The sequence below is a fragment of the Callospermophilus lateralis genome, chromosome 7, assembly GCF_048772815.1.
Source record: "Callospermophilus lateralis isolate mCalLat2 chromosome 7, mCalLat2.hap1, whole genome shotgun sequence".
Lineage (NCBI taxonomy): Eukaryota > Metazoa > Chordata > Mammalia > Rodentia > Sciuridae > Callospermophilus > Callospermophilus lateralis.
This window is the reverse complement of record NC_135311.1, coordinates 111408874-111433592: the sequence shown is the minus strand read 5'-3', so window position 1 is coordinate 111433592 and position 24719 is coordinate 111408874. Positions and strand designations below refer to the sequence as shown.

Below are 24719 nucleotides of genomic sequence, written 5' to 3'. Positions count from 1 at the left end.
GGAAGACCGCAGACCACGCTAAGGCTAGTCTCAACATGTTTCACAGAGTTAATAGGACCTAGGATTAAAATTTTCTGATCACAGGTGGAATTAAATAAGGAATCAATAACAGAAAGATAACTAGACTATCCCTGTGTGTTTAGCAATTAACCAATAAGCATGTATAAGTCATCATTGAACCAAAGAAAAAAGCTTATGGGAATTAGAAAGTGTTTTGAACTAAATGATATCGAGAGTACTATATGTCAAAATATGTGTAAAGCTACTAAAAACCAAGCTTAGAGGAAAATGTGTAGACTGAAGTGCATATATTAGGGAAGGAAAGGCTGAAAATCAATCATTCAAATATCAATTTTAAGAAGTTAGAAGATATATAGCCATTAAACCCAAAGAAAGAAAACAAAATGATAAAGAGCAGAATTTGGTGAAAAGAAAGCAAAATTCAATGTAGAGGATCAACAAAATCAAAAATTTTTTCTTTCAAAAGATTAAGCCAGGCATGGTAGTGCATGTCTATAATCACAGCGACTTGGGAGACTGAGGCAGGAAGATCACAAGTTCGAGGCCAGCCTCTGCAACTTTGTGAGACCCTGTCTCAAAAAATAAAAATAGAAAAGGTTGAGGATATAGCTCAGTGGTAATGTGCACCTGGGTTTGATCTGTGGTACCCCCGTCCACCTTCCCAAAAAAGAAAGATGAATAAAACTGAGAGACGTCTGGGAAGACAGATGAAGGTAAAGTCAAGAAGAGAAAAAGCAGTTGGATAACAGGTGCCAAATGATCAGGCCCAGGAATAAACATTGGGAAACCACAGAAGCTGCAGATTGGTTTTTCTTCTTGTGTGTGTGTGTGTGTGTGTGTGTGTGTGTGTGTGTGTGTCTGTCTGTGTGTGTCTAGTACTGTGCATTAACCTGGGGATGCTCTACGAATAAGTTATATCTCTAGTCTTTTAAAATTTTTTTTTTTTTAATTTGAATTTTTTGTTTTTTGGGACAAGGTCTTCACTAAATTGCTGAGGCTGGCCTCAAATGTGATCTTCCTGCTTCAGCCTCCCAAATTCCTGGAATTACAGGCTTGTACCATCATGCCCAGACTTTTAAAAGATCGAGAATATTATAAACAGTTTTACATTAAAAGTTCTGTGATTTTTGTGAAAAGTGGTCAATTTCTAGAATCATGTTAACTGAGCAAAACTGACTCATAAAATGTCTTGGAAGACCTTAAATCCTATAAACTTTAACCAATAGAATTAATAATGAAATATCTTTACACAAAATGAGTGAAAAAATAAACTAACAAAACCACATTCCAAGCCCAGATGGATTCACTGAAGCTTTTTTGTTCAACAGATTAAAAAGAATAAATAATTCCTGCCTCTTACAGATTCTTCCAGAGAACAGAAAAAAAGGTCACTCCTTACTCAGTTTTTAAAGCTAGCTAGCATGAACTTGATTCCAAATCCCAGCAAAGACAATTCAAAAAGGAAAATTTCAGGCCCAGCTACTAAAAATAAAAAGCAGGTACCAAAGTTCTGAACAAAATTTGAGCAAATCCTACAATATATAAAAAAGATAATACATCACAATTTAGTTGGGCTTATGCCAAGAATATACACAGTTGATTTAACATGAGAGAAATCCATCAATGCCATTAATCACAGTAATAGGTTGTAATAGGTTAAGTAGATTTTAGTATATTAAAAACAAATCATTTTAGTAAATACCGAAAAAACATTTAATAAAAGTCAGCATTTGCTCATGCTGAAACTGCTTAGCAAACTAGGAATAATAGAGAAGTTTAATCTGAAAAAGGATATCTGTTTATAAAAACCCAAGCAAACAAGAGCCAGGTCCAGTGGCACATATCTGTAATCCCAGGTCTATGCAGGTTAAGGAGGGAGGATTGCAAGTTCAAGACCAGTCCAGGTTACATAGCAAGACCCTGTCACAAAGCAAAATAAAACTGAAGCAAATATCCAAAGAATGAAATTTAGAAGTTTTTTTTCCAAGATCAGGACCAAGACAAGGATGTTCTGAACATCATTCTTTTCTCAGTATTGAGCTGGATGCCTAGTTTGGTGCATTGAGGGCAAAATAAATAAAACAAATAGATTTGAAAATATAAATAAACCAAGGAGGCAATAATTCAGATAAAGAGGAGGGCATAGGTTTGAGAGACATTTAGGAAGAGTTCATGCCTTGGATGTTTGTGTTCATTTCTTTTGTTCAACAAACATTGATTAACTACATTGGCAATAAATAAGATAGGAAGAGGAAGAAAAGGAGAGGCCTAATATTTATTCATTTTCTACCATGAAGGTTCTGGACTCAGGTTTTCACATATTTTACTCTATTTCATTTAGGCATTCTCTTTACTATTTTGAAACCTCATGTAATGAGTCATTAAGGAAAGTACATGAGAAAAAGGTAATAAACTATTTGCATAAATTCATTCTCATTGTTAAATACTGGTTCAAACTTGTATTTAGGTATTAGGAGTATGTTGTACTTTATATAGCATTTCTCTTTAACTCTTCTCTCATTTGTATCCATATAGCAGATCTTTGAAGTAGGATGAAGTCTGGTAAATGGTGTTTTTCTAATTCTCTTGGCAAAGAAGCAAGTACAATGTTTACACCGATTAGCTCACTGTCTATATGGAACTGAGGAGTTCCTATTCTAGCGAGTAAATAATTTAAACAATTCCTTGAATACACATAATCAAAAGATTTTTGAAGTGGAAATATATTGAGGTCCTAGATGCATAGTTTAGGGAATCACTCAGAACATTCCCCATTAAGAGTCTAAGCTCAGGGGTGTGTGGGGGTGTGCACACCCATAATTCCATTTAATCAGGAGGATCACAAGTTCAAAATAAGCCTTGACAACTTAGCAAGACTCTGGCTAAAAGTCTAAAACAACTTTAAAAGGCTAGGGGTATAGTTCAGTGTTAGAGCAACCCCAGTTCAATCCCCTACCATAAAAACAAAACAAAATAAAATAAAAATCCTAAAAAATAAAACTTCAAAAACAAAAAGAGTTTATTATTAACCTGAAAGCAGAAGAGGAGCTATAAGGAAAGGGGCTGGGGTGGGGAGAGTATCAGAGAGGGCAGATGTCATCAAAACAGTGGACAGGCTCAGGTCCGTAGGTATGCATAAATGGACTAATATAGGACAAATTTAAAAAGGATTGGCATAGAAGGGAGATGCCACCCATGACTTGCTGATGGGGACTGGTGACAAAAGCATTATAATGGGAGGGTATGTCCTATTCATAGAACACGTGTAATGGAGAAAAAAACAGCACGGTATCCTGGAGTTGAGAACAGACTGAAAATTACTTGGGCAGTTGCTGACTGACTGTTAATACTAGAAACAAACCATCTGACAAAATCTTGCCTTGCTTCTCATTGCTTTGAAGAGAGAAGAAATTATCCAGTTTTACAAACATTTCTGAATTCCTACTGCTTCCCAGGCACTTTGCCAAGTACATGGGATATTAAGTCCAATGAAGCTTAGACTCTGAGCTGGAAGAAAGCCCTGAGCCCTGCTCTCTGGCAGGAAGAATCCAAAACTTCCTTTCTTCTCTTTTTCTTGTTTTTGTGATATTAGGAATCGAATCCAAGGGTGCTGTATCACTGAGTTATACCCTCAGTCCTTTTATTTTTTATTTTGAGACAGGGTCTTGCTGAGTTGCTCAGGCTGGCCTTGAACTTGGGATTCTTCTGCCTCGGTCTCCCAAGTTGGTAGGATGGCAGGCGTGTGCCATCACATCCTGCAAGAACTTCCTCTTGTGACATACAGAGCCCTTCCTATCCCAGTCTCTGACTGCCTTTGCCTTTCTGGATCTTCATTCTTCCAACTATAGTTGCCAGATTTGTGGAATTCTTTGTCCCTCCCTCATCATTTATCCTCTTCTCTCTGACATCTGCATTCCTCCTCTTTCTCCCTGACTCCTTCTAGACAATAGACATGTTCACTTATTGACGTATAAATAAAATCTGTGGATATGATGCATTTTATATTTAAATGCCTGAGGGCTGGGATTGTGGCTCAGTGGTAGAGTACTAGCCTAGCATGTGTGAGGCCTTGGATTTGATTCTCAGCATCACATATAAATAAATGAATGAAATAAAGGTCCATCAACAGGTAAAATAATATATAAACAAAAAATGAATGCCTGAACATGTCTACTATCAATAGATTGACTGGTTTAGAAAACATGAGTTAAGAGATTTATTGCTATGTGTTATGCAATCAGTTCTTAAAATCATTATATTTAAGTAAATGAGACTTCGGGTGACATCATTTTGGAAAAACTCACTTTGACACAGGACCTAGAGATTAGTTCAGAATTGAAGTTATAATTTTTAATAAAGTTATGTGTGATGTAGCTTAGTAACAGTGCCTAACACATGGGAATCCCTGGCTTTGATCCTAGCATCTCAAAGGAAAAAAAAAAAAAATCTGGGCTGGGGTTGTGGCTCAGTTGGTAGAGTGCTTGCCTAGCATGTGTGAGGTTCTATCCTCAGCACCATGTAAATAAAATAAATAAGTTATTTAAAAAAAAGGAGTGAAAATTAAAAAAAAAATCTGTGTCTGTGTGGGCAGTACCTGGCCATGGTTATTAAAATTGTGATGATTATACTATTAATTTCAAAAAATTAATTGTTAGGCAAATGGACATTTCTCCTTCTTTGCAGAAGATTGTTTCAAAGGTATGTGATCCGGATGTTGAGACATCATTCTTCTCCCCTCTAGGACCATGGAAGTTAAAAGGAAAAATAAGAGCAGTGGCTGGCTTAAAACCGAATGCATCCCGTAGAGGTCTTTTTCAGTCCTGTTTGTGTATATGATTTCTGTAATGATGTGCAGATGTTCTGAATTTAGAGCTCTTGTGACAGACCTGACCTTCATGAACTTATTGCTTAAGTCTTATTCTTTTTATCTGTTCTTCCTGATGCTCTTTCCTAGCTCAGTAATTTTAAAAAGAAAGGTTTATGTTCATGTAGTGTAGTTGTTTAATAAAATGGGAAGTTTTTTCCCCCTCTTGTTATATGGCCTTCATTTTCAAGTCTTTTTTGAAAAATCACTGTATTCATGAATTTCTTAATTAAGTTCTGAAAGCTCTGATAAGTAGAAGCATGGAAGTGAGAAGGGAAGAAGATGTATTTTGAGTATTGTGACTGGAGGTTCATTAATGCCGAATCAGTTACCTCGGTGTGTGGATCCACATCTGATCTTACTCCAATGAGCATAGTTTTGGCGCCTGACTGACTTCCTACCTGTGCTTGTTTCTGTAATTTTTCTAAGAATTGTAGAGCTTTGTGACTCAGGCCATTCCTCACACATGCTAGGCAAGCACTCTGCCACTGATGTGCTACTGAGGTTACTGTGCTCTGGTCCCAGGGCTCCCAGTTTTGACACACTGTTAAACCTTTTTGTTGTTGTTGTTGAAGTGCTAGGGATCAGACCCAGGGCCTTGCACACACTACACCAATGCTCTACCACTCAGCCATACCCCCAGCCCTGTTAATCTGGTTTATATGTTTGTTTTAGCTGTTTGTTTTAAGAAATTACAAATCAGTGGAAATTGTGAAAAATAGGATGAACAATAGCATCTTTTCTCCTAAAGTCTTAGTTTGAGGCAATTTTGAGGCAATTTTGCTACATACCAGGCAGGGTGGCATAACCCCTAACACTAGGGAGGCCTCGGCAGGAGGGTTACAGCCCTTGAGCCCATGTTGGAGACCAGCCTGGAAAACATAGCCAGACCCTGCCTCAGAAAAGCAAATACAGTCTGCCATATTTGTTCTATCTCGATAGGTGGATATTTAAATCTGTCTATCTGTCTATTAGAAACTAAGAAGTTGTTGAGTTTTTGACACTTATTCAAATATCTCAGCTTGCATCTCCTAAATAACAAGATTATTCTACATAACTGTATACCATTATCACACTAAGAAAATTATCTTATTCTTACAGGATTGTCTTCCTAATTCTTACATTAATTACTTAATAATTAACTTACTTAACACAGGAAAAAGTGTTCTGAGTCAGTACCTACCTTAATCAGATGATCAAATTTAACATTCCCGGTAGTGCAATGGTCTGCCATTATGTATCTTCCAAGGTGATGCAGTAAGAAATACACATTACCTTCATAGCCTGGTGCCAAAAATGTTTAACCTGAATGTAATCATGAAGACATAATCAGATAAATCCAACATGTAGGACATGCTGCAGCTGGCTTTGAACCGTTCCCCAAAAGGCAGTGACATGAGAAAATAAAACTGGAGGGGGTGGGCTGTTCCTTACTAGAAGTTAAAGAAGCAGAGTAGCAGGCTGGGTGGAGGCTTAGCAGTGGAGCACTTGCCTAGCATGTGTGAGACACTGGGTTCAATTCTCAGTACCACATAGAAAAATAAATAAATAAAAGTCATTATGTTCAATACAACTAAAAATATTTTTAAAAATGAAGCAAGTAGTCATATGCAATGGGTAAAATTTGATTAGAACCCAGATATGAGGTAAGAAAGCTTATAAAGGACATTGAGGGGCAGTTGGATACATTTTGATGTGGACTGTATATGATGGCATTGATTCCTTGATGTTTTTCTTTTGCCCTTGTTTCATTGAGTACATGGAACTATATTCCTCAGAATATATTTTGATTTTTAAAAGAATGATTTTCTGTCCATTCTTTTGTGAGAAGTTTTGCAATGTTTCCAGAAGGACACACCCTTGCTGAATGTGCAGGTGTTGGATGGGCCGGAGTGGGCTCCCTTCTCTGGGATAGTCAGGACCTGTGTATTGCTTATTATGAACTGCAGTTTTTTTGTTATTTTTTTATAATATTTTCTTTAAAGAGAGAGGGGAGAGAGAGAGAGAGAGAATTTTTTAATATTTATTTTTTAGTTTTTGGCGGACACAACATCTTTGTATGTGGTGCTGAGGATCGAACCTGGGCCGCACACATGCCAGGTGAGCGCGCTACCGCTTGAGCCACATCCCCAGCCCATGAACTGCAGTTTTTAGGATAGCCAGAGGAAGGAGTAGAGGAGTAAAGACTGGGTAAGGGCGAGCTCCATATGAAGGAATAAATGATTCATCTGTGTGGAAGATAGAATCAAGCATCTCCAGGTATGTGGATATTCTAAAATACATACTTAAAAGTTTTGGTAACTCCATTCAGAATTTGGTCCTTTCATTTACAGTGAAGAAGTAAGTTGTAGGATTTTTTTTTTTTTTTAAATGTTTCCTTCCTTTCAAAGCAGTTTCTACTTCCACTGCCCATAGGAAGCCGCCAATATATATAGATTTTTTTTTTTTAAAGAGAGAGAGAGAATTTTTAATATTTATTTTTTAGTTTTCGGTGAACACAATATCTTTGCTTGTATGTGGTGCTGAGGATCGAACCTGGGCCGCACACATGCCAGGCGAGTGCGCTACCGCTTGAGCCACATTCCCAGCCCTAGGATTTTTGTTTTCTAAAAATTACCTGGTTCCAGACCCTATTTCACAACATTTGTTCATCATTCATTCATTCATTTGTTAATTCATCATTCAGCAAATCATCATTGCGAATCTGCTATGTGACAGGTACTGTGCTCAGTGAAGAGTTCAGTAGCCCCAACCCCTTCATCTGTGGGGAATATGTTCTAGGACCCCAAATGGATGCCTGAAATTGCAGAGAATACTGAACCTTATATATCTTATGCTTTTTTTCCCTATGCAAATTTACCTATAAATTAGACTCAGAGATTAACAACAACAATAGAGTTTCCCATTTATATTTACACATTACAGTTGACTGTGGGTGATTGAAACAGCAGAAAATGAAACCACAGATAAGGGGGACTGCTGTCTTGTGAGAAAACCATTGTGTCACCCAGGATTTTTAATCTAGACAGGGAAACCAACATTAAACACAAGTAAAGACTCTGTTGCATTCATGGTAAATACTCCAAAGAAGAGATAGAGGTGCTGCAAAAGAGAATAATAGAAAGACTTTACCAACCTGAAATGTTACTGCAAAATGTAGCTCCGTAGATGTTTATCCTCCAACTTCATCCTCTCATTCCACCAGTCACTTTCTGCTGGATTCTGGTACATTCTCTTCCCTCATTTTAGAATGGGAACAAACTGACTTATTCCATGAGTACCTTGGATATCAGTTTGTAAAGATAATTTGCTACCCTGGCTGAATAAAAGAAGGCATTTTCCTTATTGCCAGGACCTCCTTATTTTTCCAGAGAAGTTAGAAATCTAAATTTTTATGTGAAATCGCCTGACATATTAATGTTAGCAAATAAAAAAAAAAATTTCAAACTGTGGCCTTAACCTGATACACTTGTGAGCTTCTAGTTTGCAGCTTCTGCTTAAAGGAATACAGAAGTCTAGTTATATGAGACCCAATTCAGACATTGGCCTTAACTAAAAATTCCTTTTACATAAATTACTAAATGAAAGATTCAGAATACCAAGGATACAAACCAAAAGTTAGGCAGGCAGATAGATAGATATGTAGGTAGGTAGATAGATATAGATTTTTGTGGCACTGGGGATTGAACCCAGGAACATTTTACCTCTGAGTTTATATCCCTATCCCTTTCATTAAAATTCGACTTCAAGGCAGGCCCCAAACTTTTGATCCTCCTGCCTCAGCCTCCCAAGTAGCTGGGATTACAAGTGTGTGCCACTACACCTGGCCAGAAGATTTTTCCTAAAACAAAGCCTCTTTTATTTTCTCCTTAACATAATGTTAAGCAATAAGTAATTGTTACCTTCGCTGGTTTCTCACCCTTCCTCCGTTCTTTAATCCAAGCAGTAAAGATCCTCTATAAGTCAGACAAAGGAGATTTGTCCATGATCAGCCTCCATGACCACAATCTGATCAGTGTTTCCTTGGCCTGCCTTCTACTCTTTTTTTTTTTCTTTCTTCTTTTTAAAGGTAATAGTTTTCCTGAAATACATTTTATATACTTTACAGTTTACCCATTTAAAGTTCAAAATTCTGTTTGTATTCAGAGTTGTACAAATCTCACCACAATTTTATTCATTTACACTGCCCCCATAAGAAACCATATAGTCACTTTAGTCATGGTGTTTTTCCCCAGCCAGAGGCAATGACTAATCTACTTTCTGTTTCTATAGATTTGCCTATTCTGGATATTCTGTGTACAGTAAATGGACTCATACAACATGTAGTCCTTGTGATTGGTTTCTTTCACTTAGCATAGTGTTTCAAGGTTCATCCATATTATAATGTGAATCATTACTTCATTCTTTTTTTGTGGCCAAATAATATTCCATTGCAGGATAATGCACATTTTATTTACTTATTCATCAGTTGATGGACATTTAAGTTCCTTCCACTTTTTTTGAGGGGAGGTACCAGGGATTGAACTCAGGAATGCTTAACCACTGAGCCACATCCCCAGCCCTATTTTGTATTTATTTAGAGACAGGGTCTCATTGAGTTTCTTAGCACCTTGCTTTTTGCTGAGGCAGGCTTTGAACATGTGATCCTCCTGTCTCAGCCTCCTGAGCCACTAGGATTACAGGTGTGTGCCACCATGCCCAGCATCCTTCCATTTTTTGACTATTAAAAATAATGCCATGTAATTAGAGAAATACAAATCAAAACTACACTAAGATTTCATCTCACTCTGGTCAGAATGGCAATTATCAAGAATACAGGCAACAAAAAATGTTGGCGAGGATGTGGAGAAAAAGGTACACTCATACACTGCTGGTGGGACTGTAAATTGTTACAACCACTATGGAAAGCAATATGGGAGATTCCTCAGAAAACTTGGAGTGGAACCACCATTTGACTCAGCTGTCTCACTCCTCAGTTTATACCCAAAGAACTTAAAATCAGCATACTACAGTAATATAGCCATGTCAATGTTTATAGCAGCTCAGTTCACAATAGCTAAACTATGGACCAACCTAGGTGTCCTTCGATAGATGAATGGATAAAGAAAATGTGGTCTATGTATTCAATGAAATATTACTCAGCTTTAAAGAAGAATGAAATTATGGCATTTGCCAGTAAATGGATGGAGTTGGAGAATATCTTGCTAAGTGAAATAAGCCAATCCCAAAAAACCAAAAGCTGAAGTTTTCTCTAATAGGTGGATGCTAATTCACAATAAGGGGGGTGGGGCACTAGAGAATAGTTACCTTAGATGTAGAGAGAAGTGAAGGGAGGAGAGGAGAGGGGATATGGGGACAGGAAGGATAGTAGAACAGAACAGACATTACTTTATGTATATATGTGACTGCTGACCAATGTGATTCTTCAACTTGTATACTCAGAAAACTGAGAAATTATATCCCATCTATCTGTGATATATCAAAGTGCATAAATGCATTCTACTGTCATGTGTAACTAATTAAAACAAATAAAAAATTTTAAAAAAGAAATATAAATAGTAATAACGAATTATCAACAAAACAAAACAAACAAACAAACAAACAAAAACCCACCATGAAGCAGCTCTGGAAGCTGAGGCAGGAGGATCACATGTTCAAAACCAGTTTCAGCAACTTAGTGAGTCCCTAAGCAAGTTAGTGAGACCCTGTCTCAATAAAAAGGGCTGGGGATGTTGTTCAGTGGTTAAGTGCCCTTGGGTTCAATCCCTGGTACCAAAATCAAAAAACAAAATCCTGCTGTGAACATATGTGTACAAGTTTTTGTGTAGACACAGTGTTTTCATTTCTCTTGGACATATACCTGGCAGTGGACTTGCCCAGTCATGATGACTCTGTATTTAACTTGTGGAAGAAACTACCAGAGAGTTCCAAAGCTGCTGCATCATCATGCTCCCCACCACCTGCATGTGAGGTTCCTTTTCTCTCTCCTTCCGCTGGATATTTCAGATGATGGACACTGATGACCACCTATTACAAATGTTCATTTCTCAATTTGGGCACTGAGAGCTGTGTTTTATTTTCTTTTCCAAAAGAATATTATAAATTAATAAGCACACAAAATCTTTCATGATAAAATTTGAAAGCATTCTTGAGCAGCTTTCAAGTTTTCTTTCTTCTCTATGTTAACTAAGTTTTTGCTTGAGAAAGCAGTGTATCGTGCTTTTTTCCCCCTTTCTTTCTTTTTTGTTTTTGGTAGTTCTAGGCATTTAAACTAGGGGTTTTCTACCACTGAACCACATTCCCAGCCCTTCTTATTTTGAGATGAGATCTCTAAATTTCAGAGATTGGACTTGAATTTGATATGAACCCACCTCAGCCTCTCAAGTCACTGGGATTACAGGCGTGTGCCACCTCACCAAGTGGATACCATTCTCTTTTAATGTCTGTCAAGTGCATCTTTTTCCCAGATGGAGAAAGAGATATCATATGGCAAAAACTTAGAGTCTCATCTGTGCATGGTCTCTGACACATGTGTATCTGTTCTCACAGAGGTTCATATTATTTGGATTTGTAAAGCAAATCCCAGACATCATGGCATTTTGCTCACAAATCCTTTAATATTCATCTCTAACACAGAATTTTTTTTTTAAATAAAGGTATTATGTTCTTATACTAACAATAATTCTTCTAATACGCAGTTACATTCAAACAATCCTGTTCATTTTTTTTTTTTTTACTCAGTACTGGAATTAAACCCAGGGTGCTGTACCACAGAGCTACATTCCCACCCCTTTTTATTTTTTTATATATTTTTTTAAAGAGTGAGAGAGAGAATTTTTTAATATTTATTTTTAGTTTTCGGCGGATATAACATCTTTGTATGTGGTGCTGAGGATCGAACCTGGGCCGCACGCATGCCAGGCGAGCACGCTACCGCTTGAGCCACATCCCTAGCCCCCTTTTTATTTTTTAATTTGAGACAAGGTCTTGCTAAATTCCTCAGGCTGGTCTCTAGCTTATGATTCTCCTGCTTTAGCCTCCTGGGTCATTGGGATTACAGGTGTGTGCTATCTCACTTGACTCTAATTATCTTAAAAATGCCTTTTCTTAGCACTTTGGGTCTGAGTCCAAACAAGGTTGTTTGGTTGTTTCATCTTTTTCCTTTCCTTTTTTTTTTTTTGTATCAGAGATTGAACTCAAGGGTACTCAACGACATCCACATACTTTTTTAAATTTTGAGACAGAGTTTTGCTAAGTTGTTCAGGGCCTTGCTAAGTTGCTGAGGCTGGCTTTGAACTGGTAGTCCTCCTGCCTCAGCCTCCAAAGCCTCTGGGATTACAGGTGGATACCATTTATCTTTTTATCCTAGATTAATTCTTTTAGAAAGATCGATTTTTTTTTTAGCTGCAGATGGACACAATACATTTATTTCATTTATTTATTTTTACGCAGTGCTGAGAATCAAACCCAGTGACTCATGTGCTAGACAAATGTTCAGCAACTGAGCTACAACTCCAGCCCCTAGACAGATCATTTTTGGATAAGTAAAACAATCACAAAATAGTTTGAAACAGAATTTAGTAAGACATTCAGTAGGATGCGATCAATCATGAGGCATCTAAGTTTCTAATAGAATCTTTGTTGGCCCCATTGGTAGGTATGTGGTGTAAATGTTAGGGAACCAGATTAACTTGATTTGAAGCATCTGCCCTTTCGCTGTAGGCTGTGCGATATCATGCAGATACTTTAGTGTTTGTTTTTTATTTAAATTTTACATGTGCATAGTTTGAAAAGGCAGTTGACATAAAAAGCTCTTCCCAATTACTGTCAATACTTGATTTTTTTTTTTTTACCTCCAAGAGGCATCCATTTTTAACTCTTTAACTAATTTGCTTTTAACTTTTTAATTCCAAATATCTAGGTAATTAATAAGCTTATGTTGATATTTCTTGATTTTTCTATTTTGAGTTTTATCTACTGACTTTCTGCAGTGGAAAATGAAGATTCAGTGTTCCATCATGCTCACAGCTCCTCTACCACGGACATGTAGTCCAACCTCCCATTCTCCTGGCATGGAACACTCTATATATTATGACTGTGAAAATGCTACTCTTAGACACCATGATTATTGATGTTCACTGCATATTTTGTTTTTTCCTGAAGTCAGTAAAAGTTTTGCTTTTTGCCTTGCTTGTTACCTTTTCATGTATTTATCACTAATGCAACCTTAAATTCTCCCTAGTTGTATAAATCTCCTCTCCATATGTTCAGGCACATTAGGTAGTTGATTACTTTCCTATTCTTGGAAAAAAAAAAATATCTCATGACACACCCTGTCCTGGATGTTTGCCATCTCTGCCAGCGCACTGCTGTAGTCTTAATGTCTTCCTTCACCATCATCCTCTTGTGGTAGATCTCATTTCTTTGCTGCCCCCCTTTTTTCCTTTACTTCTTCACTTCATGGAACACATTTGTACTAATTTCCTGAGAAAGGCTACATGAGAAACAAATTTTGGAGACCTTTGTAAATGTCTTTCTTCTTCTTCTTCTTTTTTTTTTTTTTTTTTTTTTTAATGGTGTTGGGGATTGAACCCAGGGCCTTGTGCATGTAAGGCAAGCACTCTATCAACTGAGCTATATCTCCAGCCCAAAATGTCTTTATTTTAATCTCACACTTAATTGACAGTCTGGCTAGGTATAGAATTCCAGGTTGCAAATCTCAGTATTTTAAGCATATTGTCCCCATTTTATTCTAGGCTTTTATTGTTTTTGTTGAGGAGTCTTCTGCTATTCTGATTTTTCCATTTGTCTTTATAAAAGTTGTTTGTTGTTGACTTTGTGGAACTTTATGTGTTCTGAAATTTCGGATGGTGTACCTTGGTGGAGAACTGTCTGCATATTATGCTAGACACTCAGGAGGCCCTTCCAGGCTCAAAAATTTTGTAATTCTAGGGAAGTTTTGTTGAATTATTTATTTCAAAAATTTCTCTTCTTTTTTATTATTTTTTTCTTTCTAGAATTATCAGGTGTCATGTTTCCTAGACTTGTCCTCTAATCTTTCTTTAAAAACCTTTCTCTCCCATTTCCCATCTCTGGATTTTTGCTGTATGTTCTGAGAAATTTCCTCAACTTAGTTTTCAATCCTTTCTGTTTCTGTCATTGTATTTTTAAGTGTGTTGTCTTTCACGAAATGCACCTTCTTAATGATATCTTCTACTGTTTCATGAGTAAAATTTCTTCTTTTTGAGAATTTTAATGTTTTTTCCTAAGTTTTTAATCCCTCCTGTGTATTTTCAGTTGTTCCACATTGCATTTATTTTTCATTTGTTTTGGTCCCTTTCTTTACATGGGATACTTTCCTATAATGCCTTGTAATCTTGGCAGTTGGCTCATATTTAAGAATACCGTGCTTGTTTTTAGTGTCATCCTTGTTTCCACCTCCAGTAGTCTCCGATGCTACCGGTGAGAGCTCTGAGGAGTTCCGTGGCATATCACACGTTGAATTCAGCATGTGCACTGATGTATATCTCCGGGATTCAGATTTCTTAGGTTTGCTGAGTTCCACTTGTTTTTTGCTTCTCAACTTCCAAACTTTGTTGCTGGTGTCTCTTCTGTTCTCTTTGATACTTCTGCTTTACAACAAAGGTATAGATTTTGAAGGGAGAAGAGGTGTTTGAATTAGGGTCAGCAAACCATGGCTTCTGTGCCAAATTTAGTCCACAGCCTGCTTTTGTGTGGCTTGAATTAAAAATGGCTTTTACACTTTAAAAGGTGTTTTATCAAAACAAAGCAACCCAGAATATGTTACAGACATTCTGTGTGGCCCACAGAGCCTAAAATATTTACTGGCCATTTATAGAAAATTGTTCCAACTACGCCTGACTGAAATCTACTATTTTCAACTGGAAGACTGATCTCTTCTCTTTCGATTTCCATAGCCAATGGCCATGTCTCACTTCACAGAGAAGACAAACTTTCAGGCAGTCTACCCCTTACTTTCCTGGCCCTATACTTAAACCATTGCAGTCTGTGGGTTACCTATAGCACTTCATTAAATCCAGCCTGAATGAATGGCAAAGCTCACTGAAGAACTGTTTATTACTAAACTCTGTAGCTGTGTTTTCACTCTGTTTCACCTGACTGCCTGGTTGTTAGCATTGGATATTATGTGGCTTCCATCCTCACTACCTTATTGAATTTGCTCTTCCTGAGATCACCAGAAACAGCCAAATGCCAAATCCAGATATCCAGTTTTGTTTTCTGTTGCTACCAACACATACTTCAGATTGGGTATTATCAAGGGTCCACATCTGAAATGAATGACGTTCTTGCTGGTACAGTCTTGAGGTGGTGCAGAGAATCACATGGTGAGAGGTTGGGAGCATGTGTGTGTGATATTCTGGTTTCCTCTCCTTTTCTTAAAAAGTCAACAGTTTTCAATCATGGGGCCTCCATCCTGATGACCTAATCCAGTCTTAATCACCTCCCACAGGCTCTACCAATATAGTCAGATTCACTTTCTTCTTAGTACCTACTTCACAAGGGGAATTAAACTCTAACACATAGGAGAAAAACCATATGCAGACCAGAGGATACTTTTCAAACCTTATCTTGACCTTTCTTTTGTGACACTTAGCATTATCGTTGCCCATCTATTTCTGGAATATTTCTCTTCCCTTTATTTTGTGATGCCATATTCTCATAGTTCTCGCCACCTCACCTCCAGTCTCCATATTCTTCCATCCTTCCTCTGACATTTCATCTCTCCTTCTATCCCTTGCACCATAGCCTCATGTTAGACCTGCATCATTTCCTCGAAAGCTCTTCTGACGCCTTCTGGCCTCTGTACTTTTCCATCTTTCACATGCTACTAGACTGGTTTTCCTGAAACAACAATCTTTTTTTTATCATTAGCATTCTGAAAAATCTGTAGGGCCTTTCTCTGCCCTGTTTCCACTCAATAAAATCCAAACTTGCCAGTTGTGGTGGCACACGCCTATAATCCCAGAGACTCTGCAGGCTGAGGCAGGAGGATCAGAGGCTTAAGGCCAGCCCCAGCAACTTAGCAAGACCCTGTATCAAAAAATAAGAAAGGCTGGGTTCAATCACCAGTACCAAAAAAAGAAAAGAAAAATCCACACTCCTAACATGATATTCAGAGCCAATCTGGCCTACTTTCCTGCCTTATTTTTACTGTGTCTCCCCTTCTCTTTTCTTCTTACTATAGCCCACCACCAGGTCCTTATCACTCCCCTTTCCACTACTGTTCAGTCACCATCAATACCAATGGTGATGAAGGTGATAATAAAAACATTAACAGCAGTGTGTACTCAGGTCTTCCACTGTGCCAGCCATTGTGCCAAGTGCTTGATTTAAATCAAGTCCTGGGGCTGGGGATGTGGCTCAAGCGGTAGCGCACTCGCCTGGCATGTGTGCGGCCCGGGTTCGATCCTCAGCACCACATACAAACAAAGATGTTGTGTCCGCCAATAACTAAAAAATAAATATTAAAAAACTCTGTCTCTCTCTCTCTTAAAAAAAAAAGTTAAAAATAAATAAATAAATAAAGTCCTTTAATCCCCATGACAGCCTTATGGGGTGGGTTCTATTACAGGTCCCTGTCACTGCAGACTTGAATTCTGTAAGTCTATCTATTTTCAGGGGTTTCAGAAAAGAGACTTTAGGGTTGTATGACCCTTTTTAAAGATGAGGAAATAAGACCCAAAGTCACATAGTGGAAAAGTGGCAGAGCTCAGATAGCACCTGACTCAAAGCCCATACCTTGCCTGCCATTCCATGCCTTCAGCCACCCGCAGGTCTCTGCCCTTGACCTCTTCCCTACTCCCTATTCAATAGCAGTCTTAGGTTCTTCACCCCTAGGGCCTTCTGAAAATGTCCCACTAATAATCCCAGCCCTGGCTGAGTCTGCCCATCCACCTCTTAGATTGTGCTCTTCATTTGAGTCCCAGCATAATGACTACTCACACTGACCCGTCACTCCCCCTGCACCCTGGTCAGAACTTAGCAATATTGCCTCTCAAGTTCCCTCCCTCAGCTTCCTTCCTCTTCCTGGGCAGCCGTACTAAACCTTTCCCAGGCCCTTGAAGTTGCACACCTCTCTCCTGGATGTCTCTTGGTTTCAGCATGTGCCTAATTCTGTCTTCATTCCAGCTGCTTCCAATGCAGCAGTGCCGCCCCCTCCCTCCCCACCCCCTGGAGGACTGCAGCTGGTAGAGTGCCGGCTCTCCAGACTTCCTGGTCTCCCCTGGGTGCGGTGCTCCAGGGGGCTGTTCTGCCCTGGTCCTCAGCCAAGTGCCTTTTGTCTCCTGGTATGACATAGCAGTTTTTTCCTCAATTTCATGGTGACTCACTTTGTAAAAATAGTCTTTGTGTCAAAGCCTCTTTTGGAAAGTCTACACAGGTTGTATTGACTGGTTCCTTTTAGTCACATGCATTTTTACCTCCTGAAAGAAACCCTAATATATTAATTAGGTATGATTTTACCTTCCTGAAACCACACACCCCTCACTTTCCATGCTTCAGTGCCTTTCCTTAGCTTTCCCACCATACCCATAGGCCTAGCCTACAAGGTTACCTTAGACCAGCTCATACTTTCTGCCCCACATCTTCCTTGTTTCTCCTGGCAAAACTCCCCTTGATCCGAACACCTGCAGTGACTCTAGAGGCTTGTGATACCGTTATTTGCCTCTCTCTACCAACCACAGATAGTTCAGACACTCTTTGATGCCAGTGACCATGTCTGATCTTTTCATGTAGCCTCACAGCTTAGCAAGGCCTCTGTAGAATATGTTTGGCAAGTTAAATTAAAGGAGAAACTCCATGAAACAAGTTGTTTACAACAGCCTCCTCTTGCTCATTCTCTGCAGAGTCCTGGCAGCTGGACCATTGTGTAGAAATCATTTCTATTAAAGTTACCCCCAAAAGTTGAGGGCACTTTCTAAAAGTAGATTAGAGAACACAGCTTAGGCCCATGGTCCAAGTGGTCCTCTCCTTGTTCTAAGGTGTGGATTCTGTGGCAAGTTGTGACTGGTGACAGGACTGCCCAGCCATGAGTGGGCAGAGGATACCCCAGGGTGATAAAGTCAGAGGCCTGGGAGGAGAAGGTGAGCCCACTGCAGTGATGAAGAGCTCCAGAAGCAAGAGAAGAAAAAGAAGAATCTCAATTTTAGGCCAGGCCTCATGGGAACTGAGGAAAAGCCGAACCCTGAGGCCTCATGGAAAGTTGTGGCTGGTTGCCATGGTGACTGGAGCTGGGAGAACATTCTGAATCTTAGGCAACTGTGTCTTATTGCCCTCATGAGCGGGGCAGACTCTTCACTCTCATGCTCTCCCATTGTGGGCCCCAGGGCTCAGCATCTAGCCCAGCCGGAGGCCCTGTGCGCTCTCCTCTGGGTCTGCTCTATCTCCCACCAGCTCCGCCAGTGCTCTGTACTTCCCCTTGCAGATCTCAAAAGGCAGGCCCCGTCCACCCCACAGATGGAAGGTCAGTGTTGCCTTCCATGGCCAAGCAGCCTCCCATGGTCCAGTGGTCAGAGGAGAGGCAGGGTCGCATGGTTCAGCTGCAGGACCCTCTGGGTCACAGAGCAGTCGGCATCTGTTTGCACGAGCCCAGACCCTGGATGTGGTCTTCCGTCCGTGTCTCCCACTCATGTCCCTTTAGTCATGAGTCCTGAGGTTTTGCTTCTCAACCTTTCTGCCCCCCCCCCTTTTTTTTTTCTTCATTCTGTCCTCACAACTTCTGTCCAGGCTACTAGCCCTTCTTGTCTGGGTGCTGCATTCTCCTGAATAGCCAGCTCCCTGCCTGCAGTCTCCCGCGATCTACCCTCTAGTCTTGCCAGAAGAATCAGTTTAGTTCCTACATAGCAGTTGAAGTTTATATTTAAAAATATAAATCAGATCCTGTTACTCCTTGTTTGGTTTGGTTTTGGTAGTATTGGGATTCAACCTAGAGTCTAGTGCATGTGAGGCAAGTGCTCTACTACTAAGTTGCATTCCCACTCATTCTCTTGGTTTTAAACTATAACAGACCTCCTCCATGGCCTCCTGCAGGTTGGGCTCATCTTCCTCTGACTGCATTTCCCACCTTTCTGCTTTTCCTGCTCTCTGCTCCAGCAACACTGGCCTCCTCTCGCTTCCTTAAGCACAGTGAGGTTGCTGCACTTGCATTTCCTTCTGCTGGAACTCTCTCGATCTTTTCTTAATGGGCTCCTGTCTTCAGGACTCAGACCACATGTCACGAAATGCCCTAACTATCTAATAGTGCCTATACTTCTACCTTTGGTGTATATTAACATTGTTCAATGTTCTTCATATTGCTCTCACTGTGAAATTACTTTATTCATTTTTTTACTTGCTTTTTAAAAAAATCTAAATTCCTTTAGAATAGGAACATTCCTATTTTACTCACCGTTGTATCCCCTAAGTCTGGTGTGCAGTAGTTGCTCATTTAATACCAATTATGTTAATGAACAGTGAAATTTCCCTCATGACTCTTTTTTTTTTAATCCTTATTTGTTATAAGAATAGTTTAGATTTATATGAGTTTGTATCTCACCTATTATCCTGTGATCTTCATGAGGAAACCGTCTGGGTTTTTATTCACTGTTGGATTTCTAAGCTTGCACATGGCAAAAAGCAGATATGTGTTGCCTGTGTACCATGAAAGGCAGTACCCAAAATGCAGCCCATTCACTGTACACTGGGTGCTTTGGAAACCTCAGAATGGCAGGAAGACTGAGCCACATTCTCCTTTTTATTTCTTACATTCTGCTTCAGAAACCAGACACAGGAAACATCTGACCATAATAAAAGATTTCCAGTAAGTTCCAGATTTCCTCATTGAACAATCATGTGTGGCATAGCTCTGTTATACCTTGGCCTGGGATTCGGTTCAGTCACTTGTGCAATACCCCACAGGCTGCCTCTGGCCTGGGAGCCAGAAACTACTGGAGCTGGGATGCTTGAAATGAAAACTGGCCTCTTTGTTTGCTGGAAAGAGAGAAGTCTGAGTATTCTCGCTCTGTTTCTTACAAAGCAAACTTGTCATTTTGTTGAATACTAAGTTTTCCTGTTAGCTGTCAGAGTGGTTTACAACTAAAATAATCTTAGATCCTTTTGAATAAGCATAAATTATAAATAGTCAAACTGTTTCTGAAGTCTGTGCCTTTAATGCTCAAAGCAAAATTCATCTCCAATTACACAAAACATGAATATGTCACCAGCTTCCTCTAGAAATGTGTAACCTCTTGCTTGTATCATCTGAACCTTGAAGACTCATGCTCTTAGGAGCCTTGTACCCACCACTGGGAAGAATGTTTGCTAGGACCTTGACTTTTCTTTCTAGTAAGACTGTGGCTTGTCGGCTTTCCTCCTCACACCAACGTCACTTTACTGTATATTAAGTGTCTACTAACTTGTCTCTCTTGACTGGAAAGATACAACCTTTCTTTCTCACACCATCATTCTGTTTTTGAGATGGGTTCTCGCTGGGTTGCCCAGTCTGGTCTCAAACCCTTGGGCTCTACCAGTCTTCCTGCCTCAGCTTCCTGAATAGCTGGGACTACAGGCGACTGCCAAAGACTGTCTCTGGCTGGGCTCTATTGTCTCTAGTATCTGGCCCAGGGCTTAGCACATAATAGGCTCTTAATAATATTTGTGGGAAGGAAGGAAGAACAGAAGAGGGGAGAAAGCCCAGCCATGCTGGACATGGTGGTGCACACCTATAATCCCATTGACTTTGGAGACTGAGGCTGGAGATTCGCAAGTTTGAGGCCAGTCCTGGCAACTTGATCAAAAGGGCTGGGGATGTAGCTCAAGGGTAAAGTGTCCCCAGGTTCAATCCCTAGTACTGGGGGAAAAAAAAAAGGCCCAGTCTGTTGAGGGATTAGTATGGATCACCTTAGTAACTAAAGAGAAAAGCTGAGCAGCCTTTCAGCCTGTACCGTGAGTAATGGAGAGCAAGACCCTTTCATCCTTTGGCATTGGTACCAGTGAGTTAGAGGTTCAAGTCCTGCAGCTGGATTAGAAAGTTCTTTTTCAACATATTTTCCCCTTGTGATATAAATAATATATGATTATTGTAGACATTTTACAAAAGTTCAGAGAATAAATATCACTTATACATAATTCAAGCACTCAGAGACAAACACTGTTAACATTTAGCCTTTTTTAGTGTTAGGGAAGTTTTAAACTTTAAATTAACTTTTAGCCCTTTTTCTTTGCATCTAGATTGAAAGGGTTTTTTTAAAGATTAAATTGGGGCTGCATTTGTGGCTCAGTGGCAGAGCGCTTGCCTAGCATGTGTGAGCCACTGGGTTCGATCTTCAACATCATATAAAAATACATAAAATAAAGGTATGAAAAATAAAATAGTTGGGGTTGGGTCTATAGCTCAACGGTAGAGTGCTTATCTCACACATGCAAGGCACTGGGTTTGATTGTCAGCTCCACATAAAAATAAATAAAAGATATTGTGTTCATCTACAACTAAAAAGAAATACAATGGTATTATTTAAAAAAAGATTAAATCAGGACTTCTTGTGAGTACAAAGAAGACAGATTACAATTGGAAAAGTACTCATCAACTACAATAAAAATATGAGATTCTTTTTTAAATTTTTTGCTCATCTGGGCAATCAAATCCTCAGTTATGGATGCCCGTTCTGCTGCAGGTGCATGAGAGCTGTTGGGTGCTTTCCTCACCCCCACTGCTGCCTCTCCGAGAGCACTTTTCCCTTCCCAGGATGTGGCCAGGCTAGAATTCCTACAGTGTCATCATCCAAGGATTGTTCAGGATTGACATGAACTGAATGAGAGTCAGTGCCCAGAATCAGGTTCTTCCCCAAGCTTGTGAAATGTCACTCAGATAACATCACCTTTGAAAGAAAGCAAGGACAGTTACTAATATATCCCTCAGTTAATAAACATATTGACGACTTTTACATGCCAGTCACTGCACTAGGCATCACAACTGCCAAGTGAAGAGACAGTCCTTGTTCTCAGGGAACTTGCAGCTTCGCAAGAGAAGAGAGAAGCCAACAAGGGTCACATGTTAGTTTTGGATCACTGTAACCACAGTACTCAACACAGTACTCAACAAGAACAGTGTAGGGGAGGAGAAGTTTATTTTGGCTCAGGGTTCCAGAGGTTTAGTCCAAGGTTGATGATTGCTCTGGGCCTCAGATGAGGCAGGACCTTGTGGCACATGGGTGTGGCAGAGGAGCACTGCCTCATTGATGGCTGCCAGGAAGCCGAGAGAGAAGGAGAAAGGGGCATTATGGAAGATGAACCCTTCTTGGGCACAATCCACGTGACCCATCTCTTCTAGTCACGCCCCACCTGCCTACAGTTACCACTCAGTCCATTCAAACTGGGATGGACTAATTAGGTTACAGCCCTCACAGTCCAGTCATTGCACCTCTGAATTATTCCCGCATCAACACAAGAACTTTTGGGGACACTGCATATCCCAACCATATCAGGTTATAGTGCAATATGATAATCAGTCACCACAATAAAAGTGCAGTGTTGACCTAAAGAAGAGAGTAAGCAGTGTTGATCGGAGGAGGTATCGAGAAGAGGGTTGAGTTGGGTCTTAAAGGAAAAGTGGGAGGGTTTTTATGTGAACAGACAGAGCAGCGTATCACTGTCTGAAGGCACGAAGCTGGGTGGGGAAATGAAAGTGGTTTGGCATATCTGGAACTTGAGGCATTAGAGGTGCAAATGAGGCAAAAGGTAAAAAACCTGAATGATAGAACTTGAACTTTATCTTGAAGGCTAAGGCAAGTCATGGGAGATTGCTTCAGTTTTTGCTGTTGTGGTTTTTTATGTGTGTCGTTTTGTGGACTGAACCTAGGACCTTGTGCGTGCCAAGTAAATACTCTGCTACTTAGCTACTTCTCCAGACCCCATGGAGGGTTTTAATAAGAGTGGTTACACAGTCCTGCATACTTTTGGGAAAAATCAGAATAAAGGATGGATGGACGTAGGCTAAGTTGGAGGAGGGGTGTGGCTAGGGGCTTTCAGAACAAGTCAGCAAAAGAAGATAGGCAGATGTGCAAAAAAACAAATCAGTAGAGACCAGAAGTACCTTAGTGGTAACCTAGGACTGGAAGTGGGAGCCAGGAACACCTGTAAATGGGTATGAGGGTCTTCTTGAGGTGATGCCAGTATAAACTATCTAAAAAATCAGTGAGTTGTATACTTAAAATGACTGAATTATAAGGTGTGTAAATTATACTTCAATAAAACTCTTCAAAATGGAGGGGCAGACTTCTCATTTAGAGGCGAGATGTGAGAAATGTTGATAAAGGAGAATTTATGACCTAGACATTGCTTTGGTGAAATAGGATGGTCACCTCTCTATTCGGCTAGAGGTTCTAATTGTACATCTACATTTTTAATAAAATGATGGTAACCCTGCCTTTTTCTAGGTAGATTTCAGAGAATGGATCTGCCCTTTACTGGCAGTACAGAATATCTGCCTCTGGATCCCTATCAGAAACCACATCTTCCAGATCACTGCCAGCACTCAGTTCTTATGAACTGAGTTGTGAGAGAAACAAAACATTTATGAAGGATTGCCTGAAGGATTTGTGGTCCTTTTATTTCTCTAGGTGCTGTGATTCAGCAATAGTTACTGAGTGTCAGGTGTTACGCTGGTAACACAGCAGTGAATAAAGCAGTGTCCACTTGGATGGAGCGCATAGTCTAGCAGTGGGAGCACGTGTTATTCACAGGCATGATAGCTATTGTGTTGGATTGCCAAGTGCAGTGAGAGACATACAAAACAAGATCTGAAGGGTAACGCTGATGTGGGGTGTGGCTGTAGACACTGGTCCTCTGTGCATGCAGCTGGCACTGCTTTGTAGTGAAGGAGGCTTTTGAATCTGATCCCTGTAAATTCTGGGTTATCTGGGCCATACCTCATGCTGGGACCCCTTATACTTGTGTGATTAAACTGTACATTGGCCTTATGGCATCATTTTAGATTGGCTCATGTTATAAGAAACAGCCATACAAGATTGACCCCTACTTATTCAATAAGTGTAATAGAAGATGCAAACTTCAATATTGTACAGCATCCCCTTTGTTAAGACCCACAAAGCAAGGTCTCTCTACTCACTATGTATTTGCCTTAATGTTTTGGTCTTCTGAGTTCCTCTGAAGCAAGGTTCCCTCTTGCTTCAAGTCTCTGCACGTGGCCTTCTCTCTTCCTGGAGTGCCCATTCCATTCTTATCTGATTTGACCTTCACTTATCCTTCAGCTGTCAGTCCAGATGTCAGCTTCTTCAGGGAAACCGCCCTCTCCAGCACCCGTTCCCAGAAGGTCTTGGTCTGGTTCCCAGTACAAACTTCCATAACATTCTCTTCTTTTATTTATTTAAAAAAAATTTTATCAGTTTCCAGTTAAATAATTTGGTCTTTGGTTTCTGTCCTTTCCTAGACTGATAGCAGGGGGTCCATGGAGTAGATACCATGTTTTTTTGTTGGCTGCTGTATCTCAAAGTCATAATGTAGCATCTTGCATTCAGTAGATGCCCCAAACATATGTCCTGAATATTCGAATGAATGAAAGAATGAATGCATTGTGGGCACTGGGTCTGGGAACTGTTCATTTTCTCCCTTTTGCTTTGGCTGTTGGGGATGTTGTCATGCCCCCCTTCCTTCTGCCTGCAGTGTTTAAAGGCCCTCATGGCATGCAATTTGTGCACTAACATTTCCCCTGTTATATAATGTTTTTTCCTTTCTTTGACTTCTTCACTTCTTTATTTCAGTGTACTAAAAATTTCTGTGGGTCACTCTCAGTCTTTTG

The 24719-nt window shown here is 39.8% G+C and overlaps 1 protein-coding gene across 4 annotated transcripts in view; it reads left to right on the top strand.

Moving 5' to 3' along the window:
* St3gal3 (ST3 beta-galactoside alpha-2,3-sialyltransferase 3) overlaps positions 1-24719 on the top strand; it is a 194013-nt gene that overhangs the window by 54950 nt on the left and 114344 nt on the right. The window lies entirely within an intron of this gene.